We start from the raw sequence: 21,333 nt of genomic DNA, 5'->3' as shown, positions 1-21,333 counted from the left end.
ACTTTTTTTTTTTACACTTGAATAGTCCCCATAGGGGACTATTCATAGCAATACCATGATTGCTAATACTGATCTGTTCTATGTATAGGACATAGAACACATCAGTGTTATCGGCTATCGTCTGCTCGATCTCAGACCAGAAGACGCCGGGAGCCGGAAGGAGGAAGGTGAGGGGACCTCCGTGCGGCGTTCTGAATGATCGGATCCCCGCAGCAGCGCTGCGGGCGATCCAATCATTCATTGAAATCACGCACTGCCACAGATGCCGGGATCTGTATTGATCCCGGCACCTGAGGGGTTAATGGCGGACGCCCGCGAGATCGTGGGCGTCGGCCATTGCCGGCGGGTCCTTGGCTGCGATCAGCAGCCGGGATCAGCCGCGCATGACACGGGCATCGCTCCGATGCCTGCGGTTATGCACAGGACGTAAATGTACGTCCTGGTGCGTTAAGTACCACCGCACCAGGACGTACATTTACATCCTGCGTCCTTAAGGGGTTAATCATAGTCACTATGATTTAACGGGTACTCCACTGGAAAAAAAAATCTAAATCAACTGGTGCCAGAAAAACAGATTTGTAAATTACTTCTATTTAAAATATATAAGCACCACATGCAGTTCTTTTCTTCTTGAATTTCCTTTCTGTCTGACCACAGTGCTCTCTGCTGACACCTCTGTCCATTTTAGGAACTGCCCAGAGAAAAAGCAAATCCCCATAGCAAAACTCTCCTGCTCTGGACAGTTCCTAAAATGGACAGTGTCAGCAGAGAGTACTGTGGTCAGACAGAAAGGAAATTCAAAAAGAAAAGAACTTCCTGTGGAGCATATAACAGCTGATAAGTACTGGAAGGATTAAGATTTTCAAATAGAAGTAATTTACAAATCTGTTTAACTTTCTGGCACCAGTTGATTAAAAAAAAAATGTTTTCCAGTTGAGTACCCCTTTAAGGACATGGTGTCCGAAACACGTTAGAATTGCTTTTAATATTTTGATATATATCTTGTATGCTGATGGAATATAAATAACGTGAATCTGGGACTTTACCTTGTGAGCCGGATCTTCTGTGTGTCTGGAGCTAAAAGAATAAAATACCGCAAAAGATCATATTTTCACAAATATACATCCATCCCGTGAACAATAATGTAGAACTACCACACCATGTACACTACAGCCTTTGCAATGTGCTTTGAAGGAATGGAAACATATTTAAATATCTTGAGATATTAGAGGCTGAAGTTACAGGCCACCTCCGAGAAGAGTTTTTATCAGTGTTCCCATGACAACACTTCTTCTTGTATCATGGCAGTTCGGTGTCAGCACAGAGACACTGGGTCTTATACCAGCCACTCGTCTTTCTCTGCTATTTTCTACCTGTGCCAGAAAGATAGACTCTGATTGGATGATCTGGAGCCCAAACTTCCATATGCAAAACGCAGAATTGTTAAGGTTGAAGAATTGTGCAGGGGTTATCCTTATAGTATGCCTGCAACATTAATCCTTCTTAAAAAATATATTTTCACATTATTACAGCACACTAAAGAGGTCCTTTTATCGGCTAGTTCTCCTTTAACCAGATGAGATATACTGAAGATCACCATACACAACATATATAACGCAATGGACACCGACAATTATGGCCAATGATCTAACATGTATGGGGGCCAACCAAATACCTTGCCGCATAAGGGGGGAAATAAGGGTTGGATCTCAACATTCCAACCTCTGCTCCTGAGTGAGATAAGCTGATGCCAAAAGGTCAACCAAAAAAAAAAACAAAGTCAGCCAAACAAGCGAACTCTCGTATGTATGGCCACCTTGAACAATGAATTTTGAGATAACAAGGTATTCCAACTAAAGACATCTACACGATACCTGCAGTGTATGCAATAAAGGTCTAATAGATGAGAGTATAATTAAGAGAGCAGAGGTCTCTACAGATTTAAAAGTCATTTTCTTCCCTGAGTAAAAACGAACACAGGGTTTACATTAAGATTACTCTTTCTCCTAATCTGTAATTTTTCCAACTCTTAAAACCTGGAGGTGATATTGAAGACTGAGCTAAAATTCCTTGCCCTACTATTCCTTCCTAATTTACTGGTTATTCCTCTTCTTGTTATTGACACATGTTTCTTGCTAAATATTTTCCTTACACAATGCCAATTTTGTTTTATTTCTTGTCAACTAGTGACTATCATTTCTCATATACATACATGTATTTACTCGGACTTAAAAGCATGGTGTGCTGTACTCGGTCTGAGTAAAAATATATAATATTATATATACTCGAGTATAAGCCGACCTGAATATAAGCCGAGGCCCCTAATTTCACCCCAAAAACCCAGGAAAAAAAATAAATAAATTATTGACTCGACTATAAGCCTAGGGTGGGAAATACATCATCCCCCCATGTCTTCATCCAGACCCCCATCATCATCCCCCCCCCTTCATCATCACCGCCTGTCAATCCCTTCAGCCATCAGCTGTCCGGGCATGCTGGGAGTTGTAGCTTTGAAACCTCTGGAGGTACGCAGGTTGAAGACCACTGCGGCCTTTGTCGTCATCCAGACACACCCTTTAGTTTTGTACTCACCTCCCCTTGGCGGGAAGTCAGGGTGAGCTGGACAGGGCCATCTATGCTGCAGAGACCGTCCGGAGGGGAGGGTTAGTTGTTCTGGGCTGTCCATTTTCACTGGGGGGGGGCCCTCTTCTCCGCGCTCCGAGCCTGCCCCGGACTAGTGACGTTGCCTTGTCGATGACGCACAGGGACGTTCATCGCCTTACCTTGTTCGTTGTCAAGGCAACATCACTATTCTGGGGCAGGCCCGGATCACAGATAAAAGGCCCCCCCCCGGTGAAGATGGACAGCCCCGAACGACTAACCCTCCCCACCGGATGGTCCCTGCAGCATAGATGGCCCGGACCAGCTCACCCTTCCTTCCCACCGAGGGGAGGTGAGTAGAAAACTAAAGGGGGGGTCTGGATGATGACGAAGGCCGCAGTGGGCTTCAACCTGCGGACCTCCAGAGGTTTCAAAACTACAACTCCCAGCATGCCTGGACAGAGCTGGGAGTTGTAGTTTTGCAACATCTGGACGTCCGCAGGTTGAAGACCACAGAGAAGGGATTGACAGGCGGAGAGTTCACTCGAGTATAAGCCGAGGGGGGCGTTTTCAGCATGAAAAATCGTGCTGAAAAACTCGGCTTATATATGGTAGTTCAAGGAATTACCCCTATGTAGTCGCTAATTGACTAAATTCGGGCCATGAAAAGGTATGTAGAAAAGAATTTGTTGCTGTTGAGCTGTGAAAAAAAAAGACAAAAAATATTTATATTTACCTACCCTCGAACCCCAGCAGCTCCCGTTCAACTTCTTTCAGTCCCCTGATCCCCTTTTCTTCTTGCTTGCAAAAAGAGCAGGACCTGCCAGCTCAGCCAAGCACTGGCCAAAATAGAACACCTCTGTGGACAATAATTGGCTGACGGGGCAGGTCTTCCTGCCTGTTTTGGAGGAATACAACAAGAGACCAGAAAAGGCTGAATGAAAGCTACAAGGTACCAGCAGGTAGTTGGGGTAGGCAAGTATAGTTTATTTTTTTTAACGACCTCAGCAACATATTTTTTTCAATACGCCAGAATATTTTTTTTTACATTGGTATCCCATAAAGTTACCCTAAAAACACTAATATAAGTGGTGATACGGGTAATACAACATATTCGATTTGGATTTTGTAGTACCTACATATGCACTGCAACTCTTAACTATGTCATAACGTGCATCCCAGCAGGTTATGTACTCAGGGAGTGAATCAACACAGAAAAACTAGGTTGCCATTTAGTACAATTTTAGCATATCTGGCATTATTTTGTTATGGAAGGTTAGGCCTACACCAGAACACTCATTGCTGTGGCTTCTTTATCTTTCCCTTAAGCCAGGGAGGGACACATTTTTTTTTTATTTTTTTTTTAAGAGATGCTAAGATCTAGCCATATAACTGGTTTTATCAGGAATGTAAATGAGCAAGGTGCAGCACTATCTACCTTGTCTATGTTTGGGGAAGTTACATTAGCATGCCTGCTTATGCACAAATTTTATACTTTTATTTGATCTCCGACACATGCATTCACTGTTTGAATAAACTGTTTGTGTATACATGAATCACTGATCTACACTATTCAATATATAAACTAGTTCATGGCCATCAAATTGTGTTCTCAATACCTAAGATAACATTTAACAGTTTTTAGTACATTTTAGTTCAGAGCTTGTTGAGCTTCCAATGTGAACTCTGCTTTTTGAAACCAATGCAGCAGTTGTTTTTGCAATATTTTTATACCCAGATAAAAAAAAAAAAATATATATATATATATATATATATATAACAAATTTTTTATTAGCCTTAGATCCTTGTTTAAATCTATTATAGGGTAGCACTAAGCAACTTTGACAATGGTCAAATTATGATGGCTAAATGACTAGTTCAGAGCGTCTCCAAAATATCACATATTGAGGTGGTTCCACATATGCATTGGTTAGTATCTACCAAAGGACGTCCAAAGGTAACTGGAGCATGAATGAGCAAAAATTACTGGGGGTGTAAGGACTGGCCCATTTGGTGTGATCTCACTGAAAAGTTACAGTAACACAAATTGGTGAAAGTGATAATGCTGGTTATATCAGAAGGGTGTTGGAACAAAGCGTACATCCCAGCTTGCTGTATAGTGGGATACCTAGCTGCTGACACCTCTAAACTGCCACCATCACCTACAAAGTGTGGGCATGTGAGCATTTGACCTGGCACAGACAAATGGAAGAAGGTTGTCTGTTCGTCAGGCCAGGTAGACGAGGGACGTCCTCTGCCGGCTCCTCTGCGCGGCATCAGGGACATCACTTTTCATTTCCTGCAGTCGCCGCTGGTCACTATTCTAAAGTGGCTGTAGCCGAGCTGCTGAACTTAAGCAGCCAGCGGTGCAGCCACTCTGACCAGCGGCGGCTGCAGGAAATGATTAGTGACGTCCCTGATGCCGTGCAGAGCACCCGGCAGAGGACGCCATTCATCTGCTTCCCTGACCATGCAAGACCCACCGCCTGACCTGGCCTGCCAAGAGCAGCCAGGTGAGAAAAATAAAAAAAAAACAATAAAAAGCAGGGCAGGGGGTGGAAATGAGGCATGGGAAGAATGGCATAGGAGCAACGATGAGGGGGGGGGGGATGATTGAGGGGATGATGAGACAGGGGGAATGGGGGGACCAAACTGAGGTGCAGAGGAAATCGAAGTTTGGGGGGGGGGGGGGGATGATGTGGCATTTAGTCCAAGTCATTTATTTATTTTTTTACTTAAATTTCCCTTTTAAAATTTGGGTGCGTGTTATATGCCGATAAATACGGTACTTATTTTGTAGGGGAAAAAGGTGTGTTTTTTTCAAGCACAGCACAATAAAAGAACAGCGCATAAATATGGGTATCATTTAAAATGTATTGACATGTAATTTTTACCGTAGAGTGTACAGTGTGAGAATTAAACCCTTTATAGTAAATTGAGTGATTACAAAGTACAATTGATCGTGTAAAAAACAAGCCCATATGGGAAGGCAAGAAGGAAAAAATGAAAATGCAAAAATAAAGTTGGCTGTGTCGTTAAGGAGTTAATTCAATCCACTGCTAATTTTACCTGAAGATTTACAGCCGCAGTATTATCCCTATGTAGTGGACTTATGATTATTTTTACCACATTCTTTGTATAGAGGTGAGATTCATAGAAAATGTGCATCCAAATCCACTATCTGTTAAGTATGTCCAACATATAAAAAAATAAAAATTCCAATGGCTCTAATAGGGTGCATTCAAACTGTAAATAAGGCCCCAAATTAGTATCCTTTAGTATAAACTAGCTGGGGGTGAGTAAGGGTTAAATCCTCTATCCTATGTTTGTTGTTGACATATAAGTAACATGTGTGCCAAGTTTCATGTTAATATCTTTAACTGTTTGGATGTGATGTTGGAACACACACACACACGGGGAGATTTATCATTAGGGGTCTATTGTAGACCCCTTTACACTGCTTGTCTAATTTACACTCTTGCTCAGAATTTACAAAGATTGTGCACTCCTTTGATAAATCTTGTGCAAATATAGAAACGCCCCCATCGCTCTACCGTACACTCCTTCTCTACCTCACAGGAAAAGTGGACATAGGGATTTTGTTCTATTGCTCTGAGGCCAGGATTCCATTGAGGTTTTTTGTCCATCAGCAAAAACGCCAGAAAAACTGTCCCAGTTTTTTCCTGCGTTTTGTCAGTTTTTCTTGCATTTTTTTTCTTGTGTTTCTTGCTGGTGTGTAGAAACAAATAAATGTACTAAACTTTTTGTTGCTTTTTTTTCCTTCGAAACTTAGATACGTGAATGCGGAGGACTATGTCAGATTTGGTGGATTGCGACGATGAACAGAGTTTTTTTTTAAATGTCAATAAAAGGGTTAACGAGTGCTGTGGGGGAGTGTTTTTTTAAATAAAATATTTTTTTCAATGTGTTGTGTTTTTCATAATTGAATTTTCAGGCTTAGTAGTGGAAGGAGTCTTGTAGACAGAATCCATTACTAAGCTGGGGCTTAGCATTAGCCACAAAATCAGTTAGCGCTAACCCCCAATTATTACCCCGGTACCCACCACCACAGGGATTCCGGAAAGAGCCGATACCAACAGGCCCGGAGCTTCAAAAATGGTGCTCCTGGGCCTAGGCGGTAACAGGCTGGCATTGGGCCAGTAACAATGGTCCATGGGTATCTGGCTGATAAATAAAAAAGTGTGTGGTTCCCTAATTTTTTCAGTATTTAAATATCAGTATCAGCCAGATACCAACCAAGCAGCAACAGCCTGACGTTATCAGGGTGGGTGAGGACCATTGTTACTGGCCCTCCCGGGCCTAAATAACGCCAGCCTGTTACCACCTAGGCCCAGGAGTGCCATTTTTGGCCTGTATGCTCTGGCTCTTCTTGGCACCTCTGTGGCGGTGGGTACCGGGGTAATAATTGGAGGTTAGCGCTAACTGATTTTGGTGCTAACACTAAGCTCCGGCTTAGTAATGGATTCAGTCTATAAGACAGCTTCCACTACTAAACCTGAAAATTCAATTATAAAAAACACGACACATTGAAAATACATTTTTATTTAAAAAAAAACACTCCCCCACAGCCCTCGTTAACCATTTTATTGAAATTAAAAAAAACGCTGGTCATCGTCGCAGTCCACCGAATTTGACGTAGTCCTCCGCATTCACGTATCTGAAATGAGACGAAAAGAAAAACAAGAAATATGGTTTAGTACATTTTTTGCTCTCTCCCCTGGGAAGAGCACACATAATGCAGCGTGTTCCTAAACAGGGAGCCTCCAATTGTTGCTAAACTAAAACTCCCATCATGGGGGGCTGTAGTTAAGCAACAGCTGGAGTCTACCTGTTTGGGAACACACTGCTCTGTTCCCATAATGCAAAACGCATAATGTGAACAGAGATCTGTCCCTCTGCCCTTGTACTACTCCTCCTATCATGGGACAGACTCTGCCCATGATGGGAGTTGTAGTCCAGGGGCTGAGGTGCAGATCGCACCGGGTCATTCTGTAGAGACCCGCTGCGGTCCGCATTTACGTTAAAAAGCTGGCGGTACATGCGGCTACATCGCGCTGCCGCCAGCTCCTGTATACACAGTCATAATTTATAATCCCCGAGCTCCTGTGTTTCGGCAGAGGGGATTATGAATTATGACAGTGTATATAAAAGCCGGCGGGCAGCGCGATGTAGCCGCATGTACCACCGGCTTGTTAACTTAAATGCGGATCGCAGCAGATCATTCTCTGGAGATCCGCTGCGATCCGCATTTATTAACTATACAAACCGGCAGTACATGCGTCCGACTGCTCCTATATACAGTTCTTATAATTCATAATCCCCGCCGGGAGACGGGAGCTCTGATTGGTCAATAGCTTTTCACCAATCAGAGCTCCCATCTCCCGGCGGCGGGGATTATGAAATATGACAGTGTATACAGGAGCCGGCGGCAGTGCAGTGTAGCCGCATGTGCCGCCGGCTTTTACAGTTAACAAATGCGTATCGAAGCGGGTCTCTTGATAACGACCCGTGTGAGATCTGCACCTCAGCCCCTGGACTATAACTCCCATCATGGACAGACTCTGCCAAATAGACACTTTGGTTCGTGTCCTCCGAGGAGGTGTATATTTGCGCAAGAAAAAAGGTTTTGCGTTTTTTTGGCGTAAAAAAACCCTGCAGTTAATAAATTCAATTCTATAGTAGAAAGTGCTCTATGGTAAACTTAACTGTAGACATGGCCATGAAAAAGTCTATCAGATTTTGCGCAAAAAAAATTCGCAACAAACCTCTTGCGCATATTTTTGCGTTAAAAATACACAAAAAAAGCTCTATATACAATGATAAATTCCCCTCATTGAGTTTTAAATACCGTATATACTCGAGTATAAGCCGAGTTTTTCAGCACGATTTTTCGTGCTGAAAACACCCCCCTCGGCTTATACTCGAGTGAACTCTCCACCCGCAGTGGTCTTCAACCTGCGGACCTCCAGAGGTTTCAAAACTACAACTCCCAGCAAGCCCGGGCAGCCATCGGCTGTCCGGGCTTGCTGGGAGTTGTAGTTTTGAAACCTCCGGAGGTCTGCAGGTTGAAGACCACTGCGGCCTTCGACATCATCCAGCCCCCTCTCACCCCCCTTTAGTTCTGTACAGTACTCACCTCCGCTCGGCGCTGGTCCGGTGCTGCAGGACTGTCCGGAGAGGAGGTGGTCCGGTGGGATAGTGGTTCCGGGCTGCTATCTTCACCGGGGAGGCCTCTTCTAAGCGCTTCGGGCCCGGCCCCAGAATAGTCACGTTGCCTTGACAACGATGCAGAGGTACGTCCATTGCCAACGTACTTCTGCGTCATTGTCAAGGCAACGCCTCTATTCCGGGCCGGAAGCGCGGAGAAGAGGCGCCCCCAGTGAAGATAGCAGCCCGGAACCACTATCTCACCGGACAGCCCTGCAGCACCGGACCAGCGCCGAGTGGAGGCGAGTACTGTACAGAACTAAAGGGGGTGAGAGGGGGCTGGATGATGTCGAAGGCCGCAGTGGTCTTCAACCTGTGGACCTCCGGAGGTTTCAAAACTACAACTCCCAGCAAGCCCGGACAGCCGATGGCTGCCCGGGCTTGCTGGGAGTTGTAGTTTTGAAACCTCTGGAGGTCCGCAGGTTGAAGACCACTGAGGGCGGATGATGAGAAGAGGATGATGAAGGGGGGGTGTGGGATGATGACAAGAGGCTGATGAAGGGGGGGGTGTGGGATGATGACAAGGGGATGATGAAGGGGGGTGGGGATGATGACAAGGGGATGATGAAGGGGGGATGTGTGGGATGATGACAAGGGGATGATGACAGGTGATTATGATGAGGGTCTGGATGATGACAGGCGGTGATGATGATGATGAGGATGTTAATGACGGGTCTGGATGATGACAGGGGGGGATGATGTATTTCCCACCCTAGGCTTATAATCGAGTCAATAACTTTTCCTGGGATTTTGGGTTGAAATTAGGGGTCTCGGCTTATACTCGAGTATATACGGTATATAGATTTAGACAATACATTTGTAATATTCATAGTACCCTGATCCATATAGACAGGCAGTACTGAATGAACACTCACATCACTTCACGAAGTAAACCAACGTCATCCATTCTAATTTAACAGCTACTACAGCTATTAGTCTGTGCAACATTACTGTTAATGAAGAAAAATGCATGGCTGTAAATTTAATATTACTGTCTTTCAAAGAAAAGGAGAACATTGCCTTTTCACTTAGACTTAAGCTAAGCAGATGGTTTCTGTTTATTCAGCAAGCCAGGTGGAGGATGTTGGAAAATATAACCCTTCCAATGTTTCACATAACCATCTTCATTGTATTTTGAGTGCAATGAAAATCCCATAATACTAGACACTGTCTAATTTACAACCTAATCATCTGGTAGACATATCAACAATTGAGTAAATAATGGTTATTTTTAGAAGGGACTTTGTCAGCAGTTTTGACGCAACCAAACTTCTTGCAGCGGTGAATAGGTCCTGAGCACAGACAACTTTTGTTTATTATAGTTTTTTTTTATTTGCCTTTTTATCCTTTGCTTGTTTTTCTAATCCGTGTCTCTTTTCTGATTGTAATTTATTTTTTCATTTTTTATGTTTAAATTATTATGGGGGCTTCCATCTTGCCTGAGCTGTTACCCATGGACATATACAGGATCTGTCCCATTTACCTGAACTGGAGAGGCTACTGGTCTCTCTGTGACCTTTTCAAAGGTCATTCTACAGGGAGGGGTAAGCTGATCTGCTGTAAATGGTGGTGGATCCAGTGTTATCTCTCTACTGGTCTCACTGTACTCCTGTTGTATTTGAAGAAAGGCATTACTGGGAAATGATCTGTAGAGAATAGAAAGCCTCTGTTTATTTTAAGCGAAGTGGCCAAAATGGAAATTGCAATATTTCAAGATGGTTTTAAAAAAGAAAAAATGACCAAAAAGTCTTTAACCCCTTGAGGACCCAGCCCATTTTGGCCTTTTGTTTTGTTCCTTTTAAAATCCATACTTTTTTTCCCCACCTACAGACCCATATGAGGGTTAGTTTTTTTTAACCAGACGAATTATACTTTGTAACAATACCTTACATTTTAACATAAAATGTACCGCAAGATCAAATTATTATTTGTGGGTGGACATTTATAAGAAAACTGCAATTTTTCAATATTTCGGGGTTTTGGTTTTTACACAGTGCACTTTGCGGTAAAAGTTACAAGTTATCTTTATTCTGTAGGTTAATGCGATTAAAACGATACTCAACTTATATAGTTTTTCTATTATTGTACTACTATTGTACCAACTTTTCTTAAAATTGGTATGCCTAAAATTGTCCTTTTCTGACCTCTGTAACTTTTTTATTTCTAATTTTTTGCACTGTGATCTGTAGTTTTTATGGGTAACATTTTTATTTTGATGGGACTTTTTGATCGCTTTTTATTTTTCCGATATATCATGTGATTAAAAATATGTATTTATGGTGTTTGGTATTTTTTTTTACATTTACGCAGTTTTTTTTCCTTTTTTGTAAAATGGGAAAATAAGGCTAAATAATTTATTTATTTTTTATAGTGGAGAGGGTTTTATAAAATTTAGTTTTACACTTTTTAAGACCTCATAGGGGACTTTTATATGCAATCATTAGACTGCATTTACTGTATAATGTTATGCCTATGGCATAGCATTATACATTATGATTGACTATCCACTGATCTAGCCTACATCAGTGAATCAGCAGCAGGAGGTAGGTAAGGGGACCCCTCCTCCGCACGATCATGTCACAGGGGTTCTGGGATTACCGTCAAGTTTCATTTTCACTTTAGACGCGTGATCGGCATTGATAACAACCTCAAAAGGGTTGAATGCCGGGCAGCAGCGGGATCTCCCCTGCCTGGCATAAGCAGCGAGTGTGTGACTACTTATGGTAGCCGACACTCACTGCTCTGAAGTGAGAGCAGTTTGTGCGCTTGTTTCAAAGCCACTTAAAGCATCGGGGAGTACAGGTATGTCCTGCACCCTGCGTCCTTAATGGGTTGAGTCCAGTTTTTATGTTAACCATATTTTTAAACAATAATTGTTTAATAACACATTCTCATTAACTATTTTGATTTTCACATGTAATTCTACAGCAAGCAGAGTGTATTCTATCAATTTTTTGCAGATTTCCCACTTGTAATAAAGGTGAATATAATGTAAGTGTTAAAGCAGAACAGCCGTTGGCGGAATGTGACCAAACACCGTTGACAGTGCCAGAGACTAAGGACAAGAGTAGTACTATTTTGAGAAAAAAAGTATTTATTTTGTTCCAATATTACAAAAATCTCACAAATTTTGTATGTCCTGTCTATTTCTACACCTATACACACACATGAAAAATGGTATGCAAGCATACCTTGCATCAATATGAAGACTATGGGGAAGATTTATCAAAGCCTGTCCAGAGGAAAAGTTGCTGACTTGCCCATAGCAACCAATCAGCGCTTTTTATTTTTTTAAATGAGGGGGTTCTGATTGGTTGCTATGGGAAACTCAGCAACTTTTCCTCTGGACAGATTTAGCTAAATCTCCCTATTTGTATACAGGTTGTAAAGCTTGATAAATGCTATCAAACCTTAAGGTGTGTTTCTACATTTAGGTTTTCAACTGCAGTTTTTATATACAAAGCCAGGAACAGATTTCAAAAGAAGTCTCAGTCTGTCCCTTCGTATATTTTTTCTCCATTTGTGATCTGCTCCTGGCTTTTTAAACAATAATCGACATAAAAACTTAATAGGTGTGAACATACCCTAAATATATATATGGGTGTGCCATTCATCATGGGAGAATGAGAGGCAAAAATCATTGCAATACACAAAAGTTATGAAATTACATTGTTTTCTTATTATACTGACTTACAACTAAAAAAAAATAAAAAATGTTTTTATAAAAAAGATGAATTCAGTCTGTTCAAAAAAACAAAAGGGTTAAAAAACCTTTCCCAGTAGGCTTCCAGAACTACTCATACCCCCAACTCAGATGTTAACTGTCCTGGACAGAACCACATTGTTTATCACCCTGTTCCTAAAATAACAAAGACAACCAAATTATCAAGAGCTATACAATTCTGAAGTGGATTTATTTATTTATTTTTTGTTTACACAAAAGCAACATGGGCTCCTCCTCGACCTGTGCTCTTGTTTCCCAAGTGTCTGCCCAATAGCTTCTGTAGACTCCTGCCACTCTCAACAAAGAGAAGGAAGACTCTTTATTTAACCCAGCATGTCTGTCTTACTTCCACTTCAGAAAGATACAAAGCTGGTATTTTCCATGATCATGTCAATCAATATTGTCGAGCAAGGATTGTGACCGTGCTTACATGACATGGGCATTTGGTGTTTGTTCAGATTTGTTGGTAAACAAAACACCGGTGCCAAAGGGTTAAGCAAACGCACAATTATTACACACCATTAGTGAGCACTATTGTTGTAGCGTTTAGTGTATGAGTATAGAGCTTTAAATCAAAGCAGCTTCCATAGAATTTCCCATAAAATAAGTAAAGGATTTGTCAAGATATAAGTTGACAAGGTTAAAGGAAACCTGCCTATTAAGAGTTTCTGAACTCAACATACAGCCAAGACTTAATTTTTCAAGTAAAACACAAAACCAAAAATGGGATTAATGCACATAATACAATATACTATATAGTACAGCACTGTAAATTGTTTATATTAATCCTTTGGCGACATCCCCAATACATGGATGAGGAAATGTGAACAGAAACAATCCCATCCTGGCTCAGAAAAAAAGGCTGTAGGTTGCAAAGTAAAAAAAAAAAAAAAAAAAAAGAAAATTCTACGGTTTTCCAAAAATGGTTATATGGCATGGGGTATACGGAGCAGGGGCATGGTCGAATTAAATACAGTCTACACTTGAGTGAAGGGTTGTGGTATAAAAAAAATTAAAAGGAGATTTAAAAGGATAAGTATACTTATCCCCTATCCACATAGCTGATCCGACCGCTGGGACCCCCCGCGATTTCAGAGACCCTGGCTTTTATGCTACAGAAACGTGCCGTACATTATTTTAGCTTACATTTCTGTTTTGTGGATATCTAAGAAAAATGTCAAACAAATCTGGATTGTGAGAAATAATCAAATTTACATAAAAAAAATGTATAAGCAGGTAAAATGCATGGTGTAATGTAATGAAACAGTATATTGAAGGCCAATTAGAATAGCACTAAATCAACAAAAATCACTTAAAGGAGTACTCCAGGATCTGAAATGTTATCTCCTGTGCTAAGGATAGGGGATAAGTGTCAGATTGCGGGGGGGGGGGTAGATCTCCCGTACGGGGCCCCGGCAGTTCGCAGAAAGGGGGCGTGTTGACAACCATACCAAGTGGAAACAGACACGCCACCTCATAACGCTTTGGGAAGAGCTGGAGTGGCTGTATTGGGCAATCTCCGGCTCTGCCATAGGACTGCATTGAGAGGGCGTGCCAGCCGCCGCTTGGTGCGGTGGTCAACACATGCCTTTGTGCGGATTGCTGGGGCCCCATACGGGAGATCACGGGGGAGAGTCCCAGTGGTCGGACCCCCTGCGATGTGACACATCCTATTCCACATCAAAATCAATGTGATTGGAATAAGACTTCCGTGACTCTGTTCACACAGTAATTTCAAATATAGAAATTTCCAACGTGGTGCTGAATTGCTAAATCAAAGAGAAATATATTAACATCTATGGGGGACAGTGTCCTGATTCACTCGACGCAGACTGCTCTTGAACTCCACAATATTAACTCTGCCTAAGAGTCAAACATGACCAGTGATCAGCTGTTTTCCAGTGAGGACCAAATAGACCAAATGACAATTTATGCCCCGAATATTAGCATGATAAGGACTTCCCTACTTACGCTCCCTGTTTTCCCTCTCTGATACACCTGCCCCTGTACCCAAACTAACCTTTTAAAATATTGTTCCTTGTGTAATTATAAGACACTTTGCTATTTACTTGCTGTTAAAATTCTCAAACTTTGTTTTTAATATGATTGAAAAAATGGCCACCAGGTGGCTCTGTTCTGTTCCCTGTACATGTCAAATAGTTCTTTTGGTCTCCTCTCAGCCTGGCATGAGACCAAACTCAGGAAGTCGAGGCACAGTTCTCGCAGGTTTCAGTGCTGGGGAGCTCACACAATGTGAGCAAGGGGAAAGGTATGATACACAGCTTTTAAAGCTCTGAAAAAATAACTAAAATAGGCAATTTCAGTGTATCCGGCCGTGTCAATCCGGATTCCTGAGTCACTAACAAACTCAGGAATCCGTGGCCGATAACCCTCTGGGGGTCTCCAGACAGGTTCAATGCAAGGGGGCTCCAGTATGCTTGTCTGGGGGGACGGACTCCTATTATGAGTGGCTCGTACTAGTGTCAGCCACTGGGTCACTATCATGGGGGGTGCAAGGCCTCGCCTGGCGGCATCTCTGTTGCTGTACAGGGGGCTCAGGAAGAACTAAGAAAAGTAGGATCTTCATCGTCCTCACTGACAGATTCGGAGTCATAAAGCGTAAATCGTTTTTGCTATGGTGGCGGGGGTTGTGTGTGTGCTTGGTGTATCTTTTATATATAACGGTGTGTGATTATAATTCACACACCGTTATATGGGGGGGGAGAATCCTGCGGGCCCCCCCAAAAAATGGGGGGCCAAATGCAGCGCCCTGAACCCCTAATAGGACCCGGGTCACGCTGAAAAATCTGCGGTGGACCCTTGAGGACCTATTAGGGGGTCGGGGGGATTTTTTATTTTTTTACTTTTTTATTTAACTTCTACCTGTCCCTGCAGAGAAAACTCACCCTGAACTAATGGACACAGGAGGACTTCTTCAGCCCTGAGGGGCACAGATCTCGGCAGAGGGGGGTCCCTGGCTCCTTCTCACAGCTCTGCCTGCTGACTGAACTCAGTGGGCTAGCAAAGCTACGAGAAGTTGACGTTAACCCTCCTCTGTCGGCTGCTACAGAATTTTCAGGGATGTAACATTTGGCGCCAAAATTTCTGATCTAATATGGCAGCAACAAAATTTGGCGTCAAATATAACAATTTCGTCTCGCAAAAAACAAAGTGGCACGAAAATGAACTCTCACATGTTTTCAAATTAGCACAAGAGACCCTTGAAAATTTGAGGAGAAAAAAAAAAAGGTGCAACTGGTATCACTGTTACAGAAATTACAGTAGTTTTTGATTATCTTTATACAATGTCTTTAAAACAATATTGTAAATTCCTCACCGACGAGTGCATATGACATAAAGCAATGTACTAAGTACCTTGGAAAGGGGCATATATGAGTATACATACGGGTTTTAAGCTCTCATAGAACTGTGCTCCAATCCAGCCAGATAAACAAACCTCAACTGTCTCACCACATGAATAAGATCCAGCTAAGCAATACATTCCCTTCAAATGTTGACAGTAACACTTTTGACTTTACAAATACTGGTCCAAAGATCAAAAGTAGAGGATGTTACAGTGATCAATAGAGTGCTTAAATATTCACAATTTTACATGCAAAGTTCTACTGGAGACAAGAGTCACTTTTTATTTACCAGAGACAATACATTCATTATTCAAAATATTAGATTCTACACATAATATCCTGTGCAGTATTCTCATTTTAGTAAAGTCCTGCAAATGGCTATGATGCCTCAAAAGTGGAGAAGAAAATACACTCCAACCATGCCAGTAAATTACCCCTTTTAGTCTAAATTTTTCCTGTACACATTTACTTTTCAGCACCTCAAGATGCAGTCTCTTTTCTTATCTCTAAACATTGCTTTGGCATACATCCTAACTTTTAAAAAATCATTACGCCAAATATTAAGCTAGGTTTTCAGCGTTTTTCCTCCATAAATGCTATAACATCCACAGACGTTACCATTTGCACACACTTGCTAGATTGTAATAAGCAACGTCCTTGATAGTCGGGCCCTACGGACCCCCACAGCACTATCTTCCAACACAGTTATCAAAGCATGTTAATCAGCAGACAGGTAAAGTATATAGAAAGAATCTTCTGACACCAGTTACTCGGAAATAACTCCAATGTATTCTTATTTATTCTTTAAACTTCTTCATCACATTTCATGATGTAAGGTATAGATGATTCCATATACAGTGGTCCCTCAACATACGATGGTAATTCGTTCCAAACGAGCCATCGTTTGTTGAATCCATCGTATGTTGAGGGATTTGTGCAATGTAAAGTATTGGAAGCTGTACTCACCTGTCCCGCCGCTCCCGATGGTGTCCCCGCCGCTCCCGATGGTGACCCCGGGCCTCCGCTGGGCTCTCCTGGTCATCTCCGGTCCTCCGCTGTCTTCTCTGGTCCTCTGCTGTCTTCCGCAAGGCATTATTACGCTGCTGCATACGCCATTCCTATTGGCGTATTGACGTCATCGGAGAGGGCCGAGAGGGCCAAGAAGACACCGGAAGACCAGCGCTGGACCCAGAGGGCACCCCGGAGCATCGTGGAGGGGTAAGTAATACTTACCGCACCACACGGGGAACATTAAGCTGCGATACCGCAGCAGCTTAAGCATTTTGCGCTGCCGGATAGCACTTAATGCGATGGCCCCGACATAAAAAAGCATTGTATGTCAATGCCGACATCGACATGCGATGGCCTCTGAGAGGCCATCGTATGTCGATTTAATCATATGTCGGGGCCATCGTAGGTTGGGGGGTCACTGCAGCAAGATGGATAAAGCACATACCTCGATCAGATGGAGAGAGACACGGGTACAAACCTGCCGAGCTACGTTTTAGGGGCACGCCCCCTTAGTCATGCGCTCAGGATCGTGGCTCAGTTGAGTTTAAATGGGCGACTTCAAATATTAACCATTCATGTACTGCGGATACTTCCATTATACTCCTTTACCACACTGTTCACACAGAAAAATGCACTTTTACATAAATATTCACTAAAAGATTTTAAAATTACAGTTCTCATTCAAGCCTTTAGGTTCCAATAACTCCATTACTACAATCCAAAATGTTTCCCTTTTCAGCAAATTTTGTTTGTTCATGTCCATATTATTCAGTATCGGTACCTCTTCTATTACCTGCCATCTAAGATCAGATGCCACATGACCTTTCTCCTTGCCACTGTTTTCCCATATTGCAATACCGTACCTGCACCAGCCTCCACGTGTGTATAGCATCTTAGGGTGCATTCACATGGGCGTATTTGTCATTTGATCCGCTGACAAAGGCCCCTAAAGTGCTGCCCTCTTTGTGCCTGCTAATAGCGGCAATCCGCCGCTACCAGCAGACACACTGAAGTGCGAGTCGCGGTGTATCCGCACATCCCGGCCGCTCCCCCAGCTCCCTGAGCTACACAGAGAGCGGCCGTGATGTGTGTGAATACACTGCAGGGTAACTCGCACATTGCAGTGTGTCTGCTGGTAGCGGCGGATTGCCGCTATTAGCAGGCACAAAGAGGGCTGCCCTTTAGGGGCCTTTGTCAGCGGATCTGCAGCTGCGGATCCGCTGACAAATACGCCCGTGTGAATGCACCCTTATAGTTGATTTATGTTCACTCACTCTTGACTTAATACCACGAGACGTCTGACCGACATATACAAACCCACACGGGCATTTCAGTAAGTAAATCACGTTGGTGCTGTTGCAGGTATGGTACCCTTTGACTGGAATTTTGTGACCTTTCCTGGGATGTAGGATGTCACTCCCTTTAATAATGCCAATGCACTGGGTGCACGAGAGACAGGAAAATGTTCCCTTTCTTTTAGCTGCCATGAATGTTTGTTTGACAACTTTCTTTTTTCTTATGTCACTACGTATCAATTTACTCCCAATACTCATTCCTTTTCTGAACGCAAACATTGGTAGATCTTTAAACAATACTCCATACTTTTTGTCAGTAGCCAATAATTTCCAATACTTTTTAACCGTACGCTGAATAATACAGGAACCCTTGTCATATTTACTTATGTCCATGATTCAGTTATTCCTTTGTTTTTCGGTCCTCTCTTTAGGTTTTCTCAGGAGCTCACGGTTTATTTCACACACCTCTGCTCCTATCTTTTTCCACAATTTTTTTTATCATAACCTTTTTGTACACATTTATGAATGATTTTAATTTTATTTTTTAGATATGTCAAAGGGAATCTAATAGTACTATGACAAGCGTTCAGCTACTCAACAAACGATAACTAAGGATTGCTCCGATCCCTTCCACAGCATGAAGACAGTCCATGTAACGCAGCCACGTGGACGACTTCTCTAGGCCAAGGGACCCAAATATGTAAACCTCCTCAAAATTAGCCATAAAGGTGTTAGCCAATCCAGGGGCTACAGAAGACCCCATAGAAACTCCATACTTTTGAAGAAATAAATCCCTGTCAAATCTAAAATAATTATTTGTTGTGCAAACTCCAGTAATGTCATAAGAAACTTAATTTTCCTATTTTCCAAAAGTAAATCCCTCAATAAAAGCTCCCTGACATTGCATCCCTTCATTCTGCGGTACATTACTATACAAACTATGTACGTCTAACATGCACAGAAAGGTTACATCCCTGCTGTCACATGTTTCCAACATTTTTCCAAGAAAGAATTGTCCTTTTTCCAACTCAAAAATGATAGCAGGAGGCACATTGGATTGAAGGATAGACGGTTCGTGTCTTGGAAGGACAAAATGAAAACAGTGGAAAGAAACAGAAGCTATGGGGGACTTACCTCTCAGTGATGGATATGGATTAGGATCCCCTAGATCTGATATCAAATAGGATATATTAAGAATCATACTCATTTGGTGGATATTTGTGGTCCTTATCCTTTGTGGAAGTGTCCCTGGTTGATAAAAGGACTCTATTTAAAGAGTACCAGATGGGCTGGGAATGCTATATGCATCACAATGGATATTGAAAATAATGCCTCTCTAGAAAAGAAATTTTTGAGGAATGGCCTTGGATGTGGCCGTTAATCCAAGTCAATGATGGAAATGGAAATAAAATACTGTTTATTGATCTAAATATTGTATTCATGATGCATCTATAGGGAACTGTTTGTGCAGGAGTAAGGCTGGGTTCACACTACGGTTTGTCATTACGGTTCCCGTATACGGCTGGGAGGAGGGGTGGGTGGCGCTTAATCGCGGCACCCGCACTTGGCCGTATAGGGAACCGTAGTTAATGTATTTCTATGAGCCGACCGGAGTGAACCGCAGCCTCCGGTCGGCTGCTTTTTCGGCCGTATGCGGTTTCCCGACCGCAAGCAAAAACGTGGTCGACCACAAATATCAGTGAACAATAACAATTGGTTTGGTGCACTCAAGGTATGAGGAAAATTGTGGGAGTAGTCATATGGTGAGTTCTTATACAGATGTAAGGTTAGTTATGATATACCTTCATGGTTAGTTTAGTGGAGGTATTTATAGTAATTGAGTGATATATATACACACCAATTGTGGCTATATGTGTGGTGGTTGCTTACTATTGTTAGGGAGATGCAGGATATAATATAATATACCGTGTATTGGTCCCACTTATTCTAGATATAACATAACATATTGTCTATTGGTCATACTTATTTTAGAGACAATTATAACCGCTTATATTGCATATAATACCCTTTATAGTAGGAGAGAGAGAGAAAGAGATAGAGATAGAGAAATATTTTTTTTTGTATCAGGTGGTTGTCATAATAAAGGTATAATAAATGAATATTGCTCCTATGGGTGTGCACTTTGTACAGTAATAGCTTTTCTTTTGTGTGTCACATTTTTTCAATCTATCGAAAAAATCATTAGCATCGACTAAACATCTCTCCAACTTTTTGATCTGCGGCTGTATATAGCTATCCACAAGGATCGAGAGCGGCTGTAACAGGGAGCCCATGCCCGAGACAATCGGGCGTTCCGGAGGCCGCTCTCGATCCTGGTGGATCTTAAAAGAAGCATATAAAAAACAGAAACACGTGGATGGTCAGTGATCAATGTTTTCCCCAATCTTTCTGAGATTAATCCTTCTTGGATACTTTCTGTGATATAGCTATCAACCTCCTCATTAAATATAGTGGGATCTCCTCTCAACCTGACATATACGTCGGTGTCATTTAATTGACTGTATGCCTCCTCCATATACTGATCACGATTCAGAAGGGATTCGGAAGGGATCAGAGCAATCCTTGTTATCGTTTGTTGAGCAGCTGAACGCTTGCCATAGTACTATTAGATTCACTTTGTCATATGATACCCATAAAATTTGCTCTCTGGATGTAGAAATGATGAAAACAGACAAAGGGTTTGCCACTACACTTTTTACAAAGCCCACAGATAGGAATAATATGCTGCACCGTAACAGTTATCATGCTCCCACAGTATAACGTCTTGCCAAGAAGCCAAGTTGTGAGGGCGAGGAGGATTTCAAGTAATGACAGTGAATATGTAAACAATAAAAATAAAATAATTCATAAAATTGTACAAAAAGGTTATAATAAAAAAATTGTGGAAAAAAAATAGGAGCAGAGGTGGGTGAAATAAACCATGAGCTCCTGAGAACACCTAGAGATAGGACCGAAAAACAAAGGAATAACCGAATCATGTACATAAGTAAATATGACAAGGGTTCCTGTATTATTCAGCGTACAGTTAAAAAGTATTGGAAATTATTGGCTACTGACAAAAAGTATGGAGTATTGTTTAAAGCTCTAC

General features: G+C 42.1%; 1 protein-coding gene across 11 annotated transcripts in view; it reads right to left on the bottom strand.

Moving 5' to 3' along the window:
- Positions 1 to 21,333, bottom strand: part of PTBP3 (polypyrimidine tract binding protein 3) — a 226,391-nt gene that overhangs the window by 94,983 nt on the left and 110,075 nt on the right. The window contains exon 1 of one of the 11 annotated variants that reach the window (XM_056518563.1): positions 1,160 to 1,177. The exons of the other annotated variants lie outside the window; for them this stretch is intronic. The gene's annotated coding sequence lies outside the window, so the exon portion shown is untranslated. Of the gene's footprint in view, positions 1 to 1,159; positions 1,178 to 21,333 lie in introns of those variants that run through there. 11 annotated transcript variants of the gene reach the window in all.

Source organism: Hyla sarda, chromosome 1 (assembly GCF_029499605.1).
Source record: "Hyla sarda isolate aHylSar1 chromosome 1, aHylSar1.hap1, whole genome shotgun sequence".
NCBI classification, from domain to species: domain Eukaryota; kingdom Metazoa; phylum Chordata; class Amphibia; order Anura; family Hylidae; genus Hyla; species Hyla sarda.
The sequence above is the reverse complement of the archived record's forward strand: the minus strand, read 5'-3'. Positions and strand labels throughout refer to the sequence as shown.